Genomic DNA, 18,571 nt, shown 5'->3' with positions numbered 1-18,571 from the left:
CTAGGCATTTATAAAATACAAATATCTGGAAATGACATAAACTAATTTCTTGTAAATTCATGACCTTGGATGATTAAATGGAAACCTTAAAGATGGAGCTTGATTGATCATGAATGTGCTTCAGCTATCCTTTGCCATTCACTCCCTTGTATTCCATTTACTCTGGGATCTACTTCCCACCTATTAATTACACAGTATCAAATGTTGTATTTCTACCTGAACAAAACATGAACATGGGCACCAGCAGCCTGCACATTACTTGTTAGTATATAAATCAATAAGAGTTTTTAAATTCCTAGTACCTTCAGGTTGTATGTCAGATTCAGGAAGGACAGTTGCCAGAAAGCCACATTGCTTGGAACAATTTCTGAATTACTGGCACTAGATATTGCCATATTGATTTATTGATTAAAGCAACAATAATCTACAGGCTTAAGTGGCAAATGAAGCAAGTGAGTGATTATTTGTGGTATTCATTGTGTCTGTATATTTTTGAAATGTAAAATTATTACCATTCACTTAACTTATTTTTATAAAAATCATCTTTTAGGGTACTTCTCTGAAAAATCCTAAGGTTTAAAGTGATGCTTGTTCACTGAATCGATTTTTTTGAGGATTCTTTAATCAAATTAGCTACAATATCATTATCACATCTTTAAAATTCCTTAAAATAAATATTTCCTAATTGTTTATCTTTTATTAAGAATTTCTTTGCTTAAAATGTCAATGAAAAGAAAAGCCATATTTTAAGATTAACTGAAATGTCTTTTAATGTAGAGTTTACCATGTACTCTCTGGAACCTTTCTGGAATTTTTTGTTGAAGATCTGTTTTGATTTTTTTTAACAGAATTTTCTTTCCCACATTTTGGGTTTTGCTGATTGCATCCCAGCAGTGTCTTTAGCATGATTTTCTTCCCCGTATTCCCTGTAATTTGGTAATTAGATCCAGAAGGTTGATTAGATTTGTTCTAGGTGTTTTGGGCAAGTGTACTTTTTAAGTGTGTATTTTCATCAAGAGGCAAATAACGTCTCTGGTTGTCTTTTTGTGATATTATCAGTACTGATGATTATAGTCGATATCTTTTATTTCATTACAGACTGAAAAATGATGACATTCAATTTTTAACATTCCTTTTCTTTTGTTGAGCAGAATAATTCTAAAAGGAGGAATGTTCCCACATCAACTCTTTGGTTAACTAGAAGTACAAGTTATTTAGACAAGGCAGGGTAATTCTTAATTCCTTTCTTTTATTTACCAGATATTTGGTTTCTTAGCATCTTTAAAAGTTGGCTAGTAAAATTTTTGTTTTTATTATCATTATGAATTCATGCAAACACGTTTCATGTATTTTAATACACTGTAGTTATTATTCTTCATAATGCTCAAATGATTTCATCTTTGGCCAGTGTGAGTTTATTCAAGGTTGATCCTGGGTCCTTAAAACATTTTTCTTATAGGTTTTGCTGACATTTTTGCTTTTTGTTATGACAAAATGATACAGATTCATCTTACACATTTCCTGTCTCAGACTTTGAAGCAACTATTTCCCCAAGGAACCCTAGATCCTTTCAATGGAAAATGATATTGAGAGACAACAATTAGGGCACTAAAAGAACTCATTTCTCTTGAGTTGGTCTTTGATTCTAGATCTTTTCAGTGGCAAGAAATAGGAAATATAAGTATACATCAGTATGTCTATTTTCTTTTTTATTTTATTTACTTTTTTTGGCAGTGGGGAGGGACAGAGTCTCCCTCTGTCTCCTAGGCTGGTGTGCAGTGGTGCAATCTCACCTCACTGCAACCTTTGCCTCCCTGGTTCAAGTGAATCTCCTGCCTCGACCTCTCAAGTAGCTGGGATTACAGGCGTGTGCCACTGCACCCGGCTAATTTTTTGTCATTCGCTTTTTTTAATAGAGATGAGATTTCACCATGCTGGCCAGGCTGGCCTCAAACTCCTTACCTCAAGTGATCCACTTGCCTGGGCTTCCCAAAGTGCTGGGATTACAGGCATAAACCACTGTGCCCAGCCCAGGGGATCTATTTTCCAAAAATATTGTTCCATGTTATTTTTGTTTCATGTTATTTTATATATATATATGTTTTAACATTTATTTTTGTTTTGTAATTAAATAGCATATTTACATTATTCCAAAGTTCAACCTGTAAGTAGCATGTATGCAGAGAAATTCAGTTTATATCCTTCTCACCTCTACCCCATTTTCTTCCATCTCCTTTTTATTCATTTTTGTTTTTTCAAAGACAGGGTCACTCCATCACGGAGGCTGGAGGCTCACTGCAGCTTCAACCTCCCAGGGTCAAGTGATTCTCCTTCCTCAGTCTCCTGAGTAGCTAGGATGCCTGGCTAATTAATTTAATTTGTACAGAAATGGAGTCCCCCTAGGTTGCCGCGGCTGATCTTGAACTCCTAGGCTCAAGTGATCCTTCCACCTGGGCCTTTCAAAGTGCTGGGATTACAGACATGCATCACCATGCCCTTTTGTCTCCCTTCTCTATTGATAAACTTAAAAATTTTGTGAATATACTTCTGATATTTCTTAATATAAACAACTACACTCACATACATTCTGAAATTTAACACTTCTTAGATAATTTGCAATTTATTCCATATAATTTTCTCCATCTTGACAGGCACTAGATGAATGGCTACTCATTCTAGGGGCATAATCTTATACAGGAGAGATTTTTAAGCATAGTTTATACAAAGCTTACTATTGATGAGTATGTCCATTGTTTCATTTGAAATTTTTATAACTATAAATAGCATAATCCATATAATTTATTCTGTATTATTACTATTCAATGACTTGATTTTTATCATAACTAGTTTAAGGTAGGTAGTCATTTCATTACACAAAGAAAGACTATTTGTCAGAAAATAAAGTGCTATGAAGATTTTAATTGATTGGACAACTGATTGATTAATCTAGCGAAATAACCACAATGCATTCCGGTGAAAAAACTTGGAACAGGAGGAAAGCAACACCTTTTCACATTTAATTTTGCGTGGAAGTCAAATCTCAAATCAGCAGCAGAGCCTGTAATAGATGAGAGCAACCTCTCAGCATGGCATCCAGCAGAATTCTCCCCTAACTAGACTCTTCTCTCTAATTCTCTGATACCATGCCTCTGCTTTCATTGTGCTCATCTATTTTTTCTGTGTTTACCACTTGCCCCTTGCCTTTTTATGTCAATTGTCATCTATAATATACCATTTAAGAGAAAAATTAAAGTTTAATAATTTCAGTACTTGAGCTATAGAGTGAGGTATCAATTTCACATTACTCAAGTAACTTGGCACACACTTAAAATACTAAAGAGTCTTCCAGGCACTCCCCCATAGTGATGGGAAAAGAGAAATCTTAACTCTTTAAAACTCTACTTTCTGCCATCCCTGTTCACCTGGCCTCGCCTAGATATCTCGTCTCCCTTAGAAGATAGCCAAATCCATTTCCTTCAGAGAACCTCAGCTTCAATGCATGTTTGATAGGGCCATATAACTTCCCAATTTGCCTCAGAGAATCCTCTTTTATTTAAAGTGTAACATTGGTATTGTGGCTCATTTATCACCATTTTTCTTCACAATTGTTTCTGAATTGATAGTTCATTTTTCAGTTTGAGTGAAGTTGACCTTTAAATAGAAATCAAAGATGTAATTTTTATACTGTTAAAATAGTTGAATGGAAACACAAATGATCATATTAATATAGGCATCTGTGAGTCCAGACTTCTCCTTGGTCAAGAAGCAACTCATTATTTCTAGAGAATCACTAAAGGCAGGATTTGTTTACAATTAGTCTTTTTTTTTTAATGCAGTAGTAGTTAATTGCTATAATATAATGTTGATATTTTGTTGTATTTCTCCTCCCAATATGCTATTATTTATGTATGATCTTTACATTTATGTGAATAACACAATGATAAAGGAAGGTAAGGCAGAAAGGGATTGACAGGGATGCTTTTTGCACCCTGTCCCTAACTCTCTCTGACACACAATGTCCACTCTCCTTTAGTGCCCTCCAGAAGGTGCTCATGTTTCTTCTCCTTTCATTTTTCTCACCACCACCCCTTTCCTTTATGTGCTTCTTCTACTGCTATACTCCCATCTAGAAAGAGATGTAAATACAACTTTTCTACCAACCCAGAAACTAGTTTACTTGTTTTAATATTTTATGCATAAGACAGACATCATTTTCATAGCCAAATTTCTTGTTTTTGGAAAGATTCTAGTGAAGGCCTGGCATGGTGACTTACACCCGTAACCCTAGCACTTTGGGAGGCTGAGGTGGGCGGATCACCCGAGGTCAGGAGTCTGAGACCAGCCTGGCCAACATGGTGAAACTCCATCTCTACTAACAATACAAAAAAATTAGCCAAGCGTGGTAGCTTGAACCTGTAATCCCGGCTACTCGGGAGGCTGAGGCAGGAGAATCACTTGAACCCGGGAGATAGAGGTTGCAGTGAGCGGAGATTGCGCCACTGCACTCCAGCCTGGGTGACAGAGCAAGACTCTGTCAAAAAAAAAAAAAAAGAAAAAGAAAAAGAAAAAGATTCTAGTGAAATTAGTCTCAGCTTTGACTGTAGATTATAATCACCTGGGGAACTTTTCAAGCTCCTCAGGAAGCAAAACAGACCAATGAAGTCAGACTCTCTGGGGGTGAGACCCAGGCATCAGCGTTTTCTAAAGCTCCTCAGGTGATTCCAATATGAAACCAAAGGGAAGATCATGAAAAAAAAAATGCAGCATTTCTCTAAGGATCATACATCTGCTGTTCAGTATCACTACTGATTAAGGGAGAGCCACTGTTCATTTGAGAGGCAATCATGACCCTGAGTACAAAAAGTTTTGTGAATCAATGCCATCAGTTCAATAAAACAAACATTCATCACAAACCTCATTAACCAAACTAGCATTTATAATTACAAATAGTGAAGGTAAAATAATACTTTGAAGAATAAAATAGAACTCTGTATTGACTCTATATTGTGATTAACAAAAAAAACCGTTAAGTGCTAATATTTAAACTACTGATTCAAATTGCAGAATGAAAATCACTAGGAATGATATTCACCCTACCCAAGGAATTTGACTAGTGTGGCATTCATAACAGTTATCTTCCAGATCCATTTAGACTCTGATATTTCATTTTATAGAATTTTTATTTTTATTCACATACAAACTTCTTTAATGGAAATTGCCCATATGTCATACAATACATGGTTGACTTATTTTACATTTGCTTAACAGCCTTATTCCTTATTCCATGATTTACAGAGACTTTGTAAGGGCAAAACAGTCAAACAATATCTTAATAACATGATGGTTTTAAAAGGGGACTCAAGGCAAAATGTGAATATGACATTTTAACATTGATTAGCAGATAGTCCGTCTAAAGACTGAATTCAGCACATCAATTTTGTTAGCAGTATACACAGATTTTTTTTCCTTACTAGGTAATGGTAAAATTTTACTTTTTATCAGAAAAGTAATTTTTCTAACACATGAAGAATAAGTTAATATGTGTTTACATTTGTATGTGTGATAGAGTTTGAAAATTCAGGTTACTTCTAACTCTTATCATGAAAATATTAAAATTTGTATATTCTTTAATTTGTAAGAGGTGATACCAGCTGTTTCATTATGCATTGTATTTGCTCAGGGATTTAATTCATGTGCCTGGGAGCATATGCTTTTTAGAAAACATTTTAATAAACATTTGGATGTTGTCATACTTATAACTCTGGAGAGAAAGTACACTTTATTATTTTAATTATATTAGCATGTGGCTGTATGGCATTACATTTCCTGAAAAGTTAAATTGACATATTAAATAAATAATGAAAGTATATATGAATTCACACATATCTATATATATTAAAACTGATGCATATTAGAATCCTTAGAGAAAATACAGCAAATATCTTTGCCATAATGTTATGCCCGATTCTATTTGTTATAGCATAATAGTAGGCGAAGTACTGAGCTTGACTTGGTCCAAATATCTTGGTTCATTAATGCAGATTTGCTTTGTTTTAGGTACAATTTTAAAAATAATATCTGAGACAACATTGCTAACATGATACACAAAGATAAAACACAATCTGTTGCTGCTGGAGATCTATTTGTGTTAATAATATATATGCTTGCATTCTATTATTTTCAACAACATGCCATGCTATAGACTTCTGCAATAACTGAGATGGAATTTAAGCAGTTGGCATGTGTTTCAGTTTCTATGAAGTTCACATTTTTCATAATGCATTAAGAAGAAGAACTATTACTAAACGCTCATTTATGTTATGGACATAGGCAAGTATGACAAGCAAGGCCTAGTTAACAACATGATTGTGCAAAGGCATGAGGAGAGAGAGCCTATAAACAAAACCTGTTGCAGGAGCACAGTAAATTCTAGGGGACTTACCCAAAAGCATTAAAAGAAAATCCAATGTGGTGAGTAGAACACTGGAGGATCTGACAGCACACTACAAACCATCACTCATTGAGCACTTGGCAGCGTAAGATGAGATTGCTGGTACTCTCACGGTAGGTGGTGCAAACAATGAGGATTCCAGAGGAGATTCCAAAAATAGAGGCAGCATCATGGAATTTCACCAGCTGATATAAAGACAGCAGTCATAAAAGTTTGGAGGAGGAATGAGTAACTTGGAGTTGGAATGGTGAGAGAATAAAACTAGCAAAACCAAACAGTGTCTAAACGTCAATTATTGAAGTGGGACAGTAGGCAAGGATGACGCATCAGGTATAAAGAAGTCTAATTAGAGCCACACAACAGGCCTAGTGTCAGTGTCAACATAAGCATCAATAATTGCTGAGCACCAACATTCATACCTCCTTTCTGACTCAGGCAAGATTGGTTTTGGATATACTGGGGCAGAGCTCAGAACTCTGTGGATGGAAAGGGAAGGGTTCAAATGGTCTGAGACAGGAAAAAAGAGAAATACAAAGGCTGTGAACCAGACAGCATTTCATGTGAGTAGCAGAATTCAAGAAAAAAATAACAACATAAATTGTATTTGTGTGGATGCAACTTTTAGAAAAATCTGCAGTCACACTTCTGCATGGTACAGAGAAGTCAGAATTGGGGTTTTACAATCTTACCGTGCAAGTCTTTGTGAATATTGTAAATAACCAGAGATGTTCATACTAGACTTCTAGCATAATAGAAAAATGACTGAGTGTTCTATTCTGTTAAGAAATCTAGGTGTGCACAATTTCTTCAATGGCATGTTATCACTTACATCAAGACAAATACATAAGGAACTCAGATACCCACTTTTATTTTGTCTAAGAAGCCAGGGGGCAATGCATTTTCTATAGATTCAAATATACATTACCTGTCCTTCACACAAGAATTATAACTATAACCATTAAAATATTTAAAAATGAAGATATTTTTTCTCCATCTACATGTTGGTGAGTTTGAATTATATCACATCCCAAACATTAATTTTATTTTCTCCTGGGTTTTATTTGAGAAAATTTGCATTTTGGGAAGAAGCAAAGAATGGTTTATAAAATTAGGTAATTTAAAACAAACCATATAATCTTAACCAAAATTTCTTTTTTCCTAATGCTATATTAGAAATGTATATATAGTAATGAAATTTTAGGTTTTGATGTATGGCATTCAAAGGAAAAGCAAGATAATCAGTATCAATAAGATTGTTTCCTGTTTCTATGAAATATAAAGCTAAATATATACAAAATTTTCAATAGTGCTACCATAAATATATATATTTTTAACTGTAGTCATTGAAGTAAAAGTTTACCTATTTTTCACTATCTAATTTTTTTGTAAAAGTACAAATCAATCTTCATAGCTTTCACTATATAGCACTGCTTTCACAGCTTTTAGCAGCCTAATCATTCTTCTGTTGTTCCAAAGAGGCTTTATTTCATTTGAGCAGACTGTTTTAAATGCTTCTTTTTAAAAATTAAGTTACATCTTTAAGAGAAGGTGCAGTTTTTGTATCACTTATTTAACATCAAGGAAGGAGGTTTTCTTTTAACCTCCTTGTAGCCTGCATGTCAATAAATAATAGGCTTCTGCTATTTAACCTATAAAAAAATCATGTATTATCACCTCATTCTTGTCCAACATAAACTTGTTAAAAACTGCCGTTTGTAAATATTTATCATGAGACAAAATGGTGAAAGGGACAGTACACTTTTAATTTTCAGGTAGCAGGCTGATATTTATGCAATTTAACATAATCGGACTGCTGAGGCTTTAAAAATATAGGCTTTCTTGAATTTGTCATGTTTTGTGAATCTTTCTCTCCTTGCATAGCAAAACACTCTGTTTACTCTCTATGGAAAATTACTCAAAACTCTTTTTTTCAGGCAGCTGTAGTTTTGGCCAAAGCTTCCACGAGATGCAAAATTGGACCTAGTATCAATGAGGACAGTAGAAAGAACTATTGTTGTTAACTGATCATAGCTCCTTAAGTGAAAATGTTAGGAGACCAAACACAGGCCTTTGAAATATGAGGCAGTCTTTAAAGATGTGGCATGTTACTTATAAAATGAAATAAAATTCCACATTTTAGAAATTCAGTTACTTCAAGGTGTTGATTTTAGGTCCTTAATCTTTTTTTTTTTGCTCCTTCTCTCTTCATTCCAAAGGCTTTCCTCTGTGTGATCTCTTTCCCCCAAGAAAACTTTCCACTGAGTTGAAAGCTTGGGAACTCTTAAGTTTAGATGAATGATAATGAGCATTGTCAAAGAGGCAGTAAAATTGAGTCCTTGGTTCTGGCTGTTGAGCTGAGAGCTGCAGGAGTTAATTGTGTGAATGGTAATGAGACCAGGGAGGCAGCAGATGCTCGCGTGCCTTTACAATCCAAATCCCACCAACAAATTCCTCCCACAGAAACTTTGAGGGACATCTTGGCACCCTGGAGATGGAGATAGACCCAGCCATAGCCACATGCCACCTGCTAGACCTATTGTTAAAAGAAAAAAAAGCACATTACAATAACAAAGTTGTTTGCTGTCTTTTGCAATGACTTTATGGCACCGGTTTTACCATACTAGAGGAATGGTACATCTGATTCTTTATGAAGAACTATCTGCACCCTAAACGGTTAATGATTTAACATGTAAAGACTGATGTTCACTATATGATACATACTCTTCTGATAAGCCATGCCTGCCATTTTCTCTTATAACTCCCCGCGAGGCTGTCTATTCTACAGCAGATTTGCAAAACTATATAGTTTTTGATGACCTTCAGAAAAGGGGCCATTTTTGCTCCTACAGAAAAATAAAAAAAAAATAGGGCTTAGAGTTGTTATAAATACATATTTTTAAATAAAAACAACTTTGGAAAAATGCTCCGAATGACCCATTTTTATTGAGTTTGAGTTGTTACCCACTATCCTTTAGTAGTAATAATTTGCTACGTATCTAAGACGAGGAAGGCCAGAATGCCCTGTTTAACAAAATGAATAATCACAATGAAGGCAAGAAAAATTAAAAGTGGTTCTCACACACTGGCCATGGAGGTGTGGGTGGCAGTGTTTTCCATATGGCAATTTAGGACTCTCCATGAGGATAGTTAAATGGTGTAAAATTGTAAGAAAGTCTACTATTGATTAGTTACTTTCACTTTTGAGGGTGTATATACCTGATTTTTAGAAATCTTGGTATATATTCCTTGTATGAAATAATAGGCCTATTTCCAGTATTAGAAAACAGGGTTCATTTAAATGGCAACTGCAGATAGGGCAGATTTGTGCTGTTTACGCCACCCCAGGAAAGAGGCTCCCTGTCTCTGTCTAGGTTAAGCAAAAGCTGCTTACGTCCCGTCCTCACTTTTTGTTCAGCTAGTTGACCCTCATTATTATAAAAGCAATTAGTTAGGCTGGAATTTCTGAATTCATTATAGAAAACCTTTGATGACCTTGTGTTAATAGTACAGATTTTAGATTGAAATATTTATATGCTTTGCAAGTTTATATCATTATCAATTCAGGTTTTGGCTGCATAAGTGCTGTGATGCTGGATTATTCTGTTTGTAAAGACCCAAGATTCTATAGTAAATAGAAAACTGTGTTCTTTTCATAACAATAAAATATGTGCTTCTGACTTACTGAGAAGTCAGAAATGGAAGCATGTGGGAGCAATATGTAAATGCCAAGAAAGCTGTTTATACTGGGATATGTTCCTGCATAATAATCATAATCCAATCCTAGCAGAAACCTTTTGAATTTAAAACATTGTCGAGTTACAGCAAAACAGAAAGAACCACAGCAAGTGTTGCAGTTGCTGATTATTTGTGAGAAAGCTAAAATATGTTTACTTTTGATTTTCGTTTTTTAAATCGGGAATTTCTGTATAAGTTTATCATTCTCCAGTAAGACCATTTTAAATATTTTATTGTGATTTAGTGAACTGCTCTAGAAAAAAGGGGGGACATTTTGAGATTCGTTTTTATTTGGAAAGTTAAATCCAATACTTTTGGCTGAGCAAGGTAAAGCACATTTGCTTGCCTTTAATTATATTGCCTTCTTTACCAAACATGTTAGAGTCTTTCATTTAGCCTCACAGCCAGAAGCGGAGTTTCCAGAAAAGTGTGTCAAAATAAATAATATATTGAATACTCAAAGTAAAACTGGGTATTCAGGTATACTTTTTATGTCTTCCTCCCAAATTTAGGATCCAATCCATTATTCAAGAAAATATACGTGGAGAGTGACTTATCACTGCAAAGACATGATGGTACAATGATAAAACATCAAAGAGCTGTTGAGTGGGAAGTAGGTTTCTTTGATCTCAGGTCAGTATCTCCTGCACTGCATTATGCTCCTCCCTTGTGTCAGTCTCCTGATTGGCTTTTACTCAATGTTTGGAGTGTTTCTGATTGCAACATAAGTAAGAATCTGAATGTCTACTCTCGTTTTTCCAACTTCTCACTTTTTGTTCATACCTTTTAATCTAAAGATGATTCAATTGTATTTCCTTTAGTATGAGCCTAGTCACAGGGAAGCAGTACATGGTATGTGAAGATATCATACCTAAGGTATGTGGGGTGTATTTAAAGCCAGTAAAAAGACCCAGTCTTACCTCCTCAGTTTTCTCCCACCTCTGCCTAAAAATCACTTCAATTAAGCCTGTAGCAGTGATTATTTTGAAGGGTATCATCCAAAGAAAAAGGCAGATTTTTTTCTTGCATAGGTTGAAATATTTTTTCACAAGACAAATCACCTTAATGTATATTGATTGTCTTTCCCCCATAGCTTAACAATTTTGGAAAATAAAAGAATTAAAAAATATGACAGCGTTTTCCATTCAATATTTAAGAAACAAGTCGTTATTACTGTATAGAAGTAGATTTTGGAGACAAACATAAGTATAAAAATTCAATATCTACTATATATTAGCCATGTTTTAGGCAAAACTTTGTGAGTCTTAAATTCCTTAAACATAAAATGATTCTAGGATTAATGTGGCTGACACAACTTGTTCTCCATTTAATATCCACTCTCTAATCCACTTTGTTAAATGAACACTATATTTTAGGACTTTGCCCTTCAGGAAGGAAAGGAGCTATTCCTCTCCTCCAGGACTGAAACTTTCTAGTCTAGGTAGGCCGATTATAACAGCTTTATTCTCCTTGTTAGAGATTGGTTAATAAAGGTCATGTGACACAATTTTGACCAATGAGCTTTAAGAGCATATCAGTAGGCAACTACTAGAAAACATTTTATTTCTTGATGAAAGAAGATTAGGTGATGCTGTCTTTTTTGTAACTCTATATTCAGCTAAGTGGAGACATATTTTCTAGAACTGTAGCAGCTGTCTTGGAATCATGAATGAACCCAAGAAAACAGAACAAGCCAGCACATTGAATATCAAATAGCAGAAAGATGGGAGACACCTGGTTTGTGATGGTATTATTGAGCTGCTCAATATTCAGTGTTGAAAATGTCCTATCTCTGTGTATCTCCTGTTTTGAAATAATAAACTTCCTTTTTTTGACAATCTTAGCCGAGTTCTATTATTATATCCCACATGTTTCTAACAATCATAAATATTTCATTATTAAAATTATAGTAAGAATTAAAGGAAATATATGTGTAGCTCACTTGGCACTCAATATGGTTCAATAACTATTATCTTTATTTTTATTATGGTCCAAGACCCTTACATTCAAATGCTAGGTGAGATGTAACTATTATAGATGGTATTTTTTATATCGGTAACACAGTCCACATGTAAACTGTGAATTTGCCCTCTTAACTAAATGGGAGTCTACTTTGAAGCTTAAATTCTTTTGGATAGAGAATATGAGCTATAATTGATTAGTTTATTACAATTAAAATAACTTACCCAAATTAAAAATAAATACTAGACGATAATAAAAGAGGCACTATATTGTTACAAATGGTGGGCTGCTATGAGTCTCGTAGGAAATAGGCATTATTTTCAGTGAAGGTCTAACAACTCTCCTCAGTCTCATTCCCTTTGAAATATTTTCTATTTAATTCACATACATTCAGATATTTATTATGTAAAACCTATATGTGAACTGTTTATTCTCTTTGTAAGTGTGAGTAAAGAAATGGTAAGCACATACATTTTCAGAGATGAACTTTATAGCTAAGTATCTACTAGATGTTCTTAATCTCTATCATTTATTTCCTTTATTTTATGAAATTTTAGTTATTTTTTGATGAAAGTTGCTTTTGGGGAGAATACTTTGAACTTTTTTCTTTTTCTTGTAAAATTAAGCATCCCTCAATTTTATAACACTGCTGTTAACTACACTACAAATATCCTTGATTGCTCCTTGTTAAAAGTGTTTCAATTGATGGATGATAAACCTAAAGTGAATAACTTCTTACAAATTCTAAGTAAATAAGAAATTGGACCATGAAGTTGCATGGTATTTACTAATAATTTTTATACATATTTGATGCCGATATTTATCACTTATCTAAGCTTAACATACTATATTAAAACCTTTCAAAAAGTTTCAAAAAAGTTTCAAAAACTTTCAAAAAGTTTTAGTCTAACCTAATATATCCTAAAATATCATTGACTTGGTTTTTGTTATTTAAGTGGATGCTCATATTTCTAAAGATAACAGTTCTCCTTTACATTATAAAAACTTTTTTCTTGAGAGTAGATGCCAGTCTATGAACAGTGTGATATTCCTAGTTGGAACAACAAAAAATGGTTGGATAAATTAGATATTTATTAAGAGCATCCAGAAGTATCATACATGAAGTATATTTTAACATGAACACAAAGAGTCAGACATTGGCAATAAACTTTCTGTCACACTTTGATTTGTATTCTTAATTCTGAGCTGGAAGTATTTAAGGATAAAATAAACTGTATTCTCAAGATTTGCTTTGCCGCATGATAAAAGAATGACAAATGAAGGAATGTTGCCATGAAGAAAACATAAAGCAAACTTGTGATTTATATGTACTTCACAAATATGAAACACTCAACCAGAAATTCCTAAACATACACATATGTACAAGTATACAAATAAATATTATGACATTGGAGATATTTTCACCTTTGGAAATAGCTCTTCCAAAAGTATTATTAGATCTCTTTTTCTAAAAAGCGTTTTCCTTGCTGCTGGAAACTGTACTGCCTAATGGATAAACTGGGTGATAGCTGCTATAAAACCTTAGATCCAGAGGGAAGCTTAATTTCCCTTCTCTTTCTGTGAATTTAACTAAACAGAGAAGTTTTCTTATATCACTTCTACTTATATTCTTGAATTAAGGAGGTCTTAGCTCTGGCCCTTTTTCTGGTAATCTTCTCCATGTGCCAATTATCTCTAAACTCCCTGGAGGAGAAAAATCTCACAGCACATAAGATTTAAGTACCATCATGTCAGAAGTTTCACCACTTCACTCAGTAGATTACTCTTCTTAGCGATGTCTCAAAATTTAATGTGCATAGGAATCACCAGAGGACCTTATTAAAATGCAGAATTCGTTGATGGACATTTGGGTTGGTTAAGAAATTCTGCATTTTAATAAGGTCCTCTGGTGATTCCTATGCACATTAAATTTTGAGACATTGCTAAGAAGAGTAATATGAATGAAGCGGTGAAACTTCTGACATGATGGTACTTAAATCTTATGGATTAAGAAAATGTGGCACATATACACCATGGAATACTATGCAGCCATAAAAAAGGATGAGTTCATGTCCTTTGTAGGGACATGGATGAAGCTGGAAACCATCATTCTGAGCAAACTATCGCAAGGACAGAAAACCAAACACCGCATGTTCTCACTTATAGGTGGGAATTGAACAATGAGAGCACTTGGACACAGGGTGGGGAACATAACACACCGGGGCCTGTCATGGGGTGGGAAGAGCAGGGTGGTGTAGCATTAGGAGATATACCTAATGTAAATGACGAGTTAATGGGTACAGCATACCAACATGGCACATGGATACATATGTAACAAACCTGCACGTTGTACACATGTACCCTAGAATTTAAAGTATAATTAAAAAATAAATAAATAAATGCAGAATTTGTTTAAGTAGGTCTGGGGTACCGTCTGAGATTCTACATTTCTAACAAGCTTCCAGCTAATGCCCATGCTGCTGCTTTAAAGCCCGTACATTGAATGGCAACGCTTAAACTAAAAATTGAGACTCAAGTCACTTAAGGGTTTAGTCTCCCCACCACCCATTTCCACAAATCTTCTCAGCTGCAACTATAGGAAGACGCTTTGTAGGCTTAGTTTTTTGCCTCAAGGTACTGTACTGAAAAGAAAGAATTTAAGGAATTCAGATGAATAATCCTAAAAGTCAATTTTGCTGCCATCTAGTTTAACTTTGCAATCTGGTCTCCAATTTTGAGGAGGCTTTTCGTATGTGCCCATTTACAAAACACTGAACTTCTAGGTGCCTGTTTTGTTCTTCCTGTTTTAATCCTGAATTTCATAACCTGCCTTGTTTGGAAGTCCTGAAGGAAGTCCTATTGTTTGGAATAGCAGCTCACCTACATGCCTTTCATCTGGACTCAATAGATTGCCTTTTGCCAGACCCTAAGTCACCTGCTGGAACTTGGCATATGACCTTTGGCAGAACATCCTAAATACTGATTGCCCTCTCAGACAAAATTGACCTAGCACCTGTCACTGTATTTCACGGACTCCAATTCTTCTTGGCCCCTGGTTTGTGCTGCCTCCCGGCCCTAGCACAGCTATGCTTCCAGGTGGGTGGGCCTCCTGTGGGTGCTTAGCGCATTCAGTTTTGATCAGAATTCAACTAAAGTCTATTTCTGTTACACACATCTAAAGATAGTTTGAGATCTATTTTCATTTCCCAACCTTTGATCTTATGTTGATAAATTTTGTCTCATAAAGAGTTCATATTGTTTGGTGACTTTTCATTATTATATTCGTAAATCTATTAGTAAATGGAATAAAGGAAGAACAACATAGAGAGATGTAATGTGATTGACAAAAGGCCTAAGGTTGGTTTTTAAATAAAAATCTTATTTGACAAATTTTATATTTCCTTGTCACTGCCACGATACATCAAATCATATCCTTTTGTCTTCCTGCTATAGTTTCACATGAAATTTAAAGAAATAACTGTTTAGTGCAAAAGCCTTGAGAACAGGCGAATAGTAGATGTGTATACTATCAAATATAAAAGAAAAATAAGCACCTGGTAGACTTCTAATTGTATTTGTAGATATGTTTCTATGGTTTAGGGCCTGGAGGTGTAGTTGAGTATAGTTGGTAGGTATTGGAATTTTCTTCAGGAAAGCAGCAAGTTTTCAAGACCATCACAGTTCAATACTATTAGTTTTGTCAATTATGTTTCACAGGTGACCTTTATAAGTCAAGATGAAGAGAGCTTTATCTTTTCAACATAAAATGATGTATGCATCTAAACCAAAAGTCTGAGAAGTACCAAGTTCTGTGGCTATAATCCACATTTTGTTCTTCTTCAATGAATGTTAGGAGGAAAACAGACACACACAGGTTAAGAAAAGGAAACTAACCTTTGTTGTATGCTTACTGGGCCAGCCTTTGTGGAAAGCCCCAGTCATCGAAATTCTTAAAAGAATTTTTTAGAGTAAATTATTACTCCCACCTCACAGAGGATTATACATTTGCAGAGAAGTTAAATAATTTGTCCAGGATTACACAGCTGCCAACTGGTGGTACCCACAGTTGTTGGGCTCATACAAAAAGCCAAGCAAGCTCTTTATCTTAAGCAGGTCTAAAGTCTTGGAATTCCTTAACTTTACTAACCTTTGTCTGGAAAAGCCTTTGTCCCTAATTTCCCAGGATGCAGAGTAATTATTTAGGCTTGTTACAGCCATATGGTGCCAAGCAGGACCATGATTTTCTTCTGTTTCACAACAAATGCTATGAGGAAAGATTGTGAACTATACCAATCAACCAGAAGATTGTAAGTCTCATGTCATTATTTTGATGGTAGGAAAGACATATAGTGAGATAAAAGTGAATATTTATTAACCTACTTTTTAATCTCATATGCTCTAATAAAATATAAATTAATAGCAAAAAATCAAAAAACAAAATACATATCTGCATGTAAGAAATTTTAGTGACTTTCATCTTGTATTCCAGTACCAGAAGAGACACTTTGCTTCATGTAATGCAGATAAATTTGAGCCTTACAACTGAGTTCTATGTTTTCCTTCCTCTTGAACAGGAACAAAATCATTCAAAATTTAGAATTATAAAGCTTAATTTTCCTTAGAACAAAAGTAATAGAAGTAAATGTCATGGTGAAAGTGTTATTAGAGGTGAAAGGATGTATTGTAAATGCCGGTTGATATCTTTTATCTAGGTTTAGCAGTTTTCAGCCCAATTAAACTGAAGTGGTAAAAGGAGCTTCATAGATAAAATATGCACAACAGGATGGATGTATCTGCGATTTGCCTCTAGAAGCTTAGAAGCACTTTGCTGCTGTGCTTAACATCACTCAAGAGGGCACAGTCTTCAAGAGGACCCACTTCCTTTCTTTGTCAACAAAGACTGCCATATCAAAAGAGGGTGGTGGACTTTAAGAAACATTCAATCAACTCTCCCTTACTGGTTATCTGAGAAGTTGTTTTAGAGGGTCTACCCCTTTTTCATGACTTCATCAAATTCCAGAAGGATGAACTTCAACCAGGTCATCATTAGATAACAGCTAATAGAAGTTTATCAGTTTTTCTCCCCTGATATAAACCCTTTCATGGATAGTAAATAGTTTGGGAGATAGTTTTATGTTATCTTTTCAGGGATACCAAATGAGGAAAATTTAAATTGTTAGAACTAGTGATACAATATTACAAAGAAAAGATTTATTTTTAATTCTGTACTTTTGGGGAAATAGTGTAAAGAACAGATCAGTGCATACCAAGGATAAATCAAAAGCACATCACTTTTGAGTAGATACATGTGACTTCTCAGGAAGAGATTGGGAAGCTGAAAAGGAAATAATATGTGGTAAGGATGATATTGCAAGTGAAAAAAGCCACTGTTGGTGAAAGAATGCCAAGTTCTTTAAATACTTATTCATAGAAACATATCATTTTGGAGGATATATTATTTTACAAGTTATTTAATGTTTCAGTAAGTTACACTGAAGCTCTTTTTCACAATGATTATTTCTGTTCAAGCTCACTGTCAGAAATAAAAGAGCTTTTTATTATTTTTACTTTTTAAGCATAAAAAAATCCGTATCAAGGTAATCAAATCGATTGCTCTTGGAGTTTTTTGGGGGGTAGACTTATCAAATTCTGAAAGAAAATTTTCCTAGAACTAATGGAATTAGGTTACCTTTGAATTCTCACCCCAACTTTGAATAGTCACTAATTCCTTTCTTTGCTCTTTTGGTGTTTGCAAAGGGGTTCGCTAAAGCCTGAATTGATATAATTATTGGCTCAGATTGTTAGAGATCTAGGCCAGATGGCTATGGGTTTCTAAAGTCCCCCTTGCTTGTGGTAGTTTTCCTAGTTTGCCTATAGGGTTTGGGGATCAGCAATTTGAAAGGGCTACAAACTTGTAAAACAGTATTATTCATGGGGGCAGAATGTTCATCAGCGTGACCCAGTACTAAATACATTCATTATAGGCATTTCTATTCTGCACAATTTGCCACACAGCACTGATTTTAGGAGGGGGAAAAAAAGACAATGGCTTATAAAATGCTTTTGAATGCCTAAAAAGAAGGAGAATTCACGCTGAGACTCCTCTGCTTTCTTTTTTGGAAAGAGCCTTCTTAGTGACTTTAGCTGAGCTCTGCTGAGAGTAAGCAAAGTGGAAAAATCAGAAAATTACTTTTTTTATATGTTTCTGGGGGGCAAAATAGAGAGTGAGAAAAAATAAATGGAAAAAAGTGACAATGACATTATGTGAAACAGCAAATATGCAAGCGGATGAAGACAGCTGAGGAATAATGCAAAAGGTATGAAAAAAAGCAGCAAAAATGGAGCCACGATGATAAACTTGAAAGGAATTGCAGAGCAGAAAGAACATCATAAATAATCATATTTTCAAATAAGAATACCGTA

General features: G+C 34.6%; 1 long non-coding RNA gene across 1 annotated transcript in view; it reads right to left on the bottom strand.

Annotated features, from left to right (window-relative positions):
• Positions 1 to 6,636, bottom strand: part of LOC115934352 (uncharacterized) — a 57,933-nt gene extending 51,297 nt beyond the window's left edge. The window contains exon 1 of the long non-coding RNA XR_004070178.3: positions 6,443 to 6,636. This is a non-coding gene — a long non-coding RNA (uncharacterized lncRNA). The remainder of the gene's footprint in view (positions 1 to 6,442) is intronic.
• Positions 6,637 to 18,571: the final 11,935 nt, after the last annotated feature.

This window comes from Gorilla gorilla, chromosome 3, assembly GCF_029281585.2.
Source record: "Gorilla gorilla gorilla isolate KB3781 chromosome 3, NHGRI_mGorGor1-v2.1_pri, whole genome shotgun sequence".
NCBI lineage: Eukaryota > Metazoa > Chordata > Mammalia > Primates > Hominidae > Gorilla > Gorilla gorilla.
The sequence above is the reverse complement of the archived record's forward strand: the minus strand, read 5'-3'. Positions and strand labels throughout refer to the sequence as shown.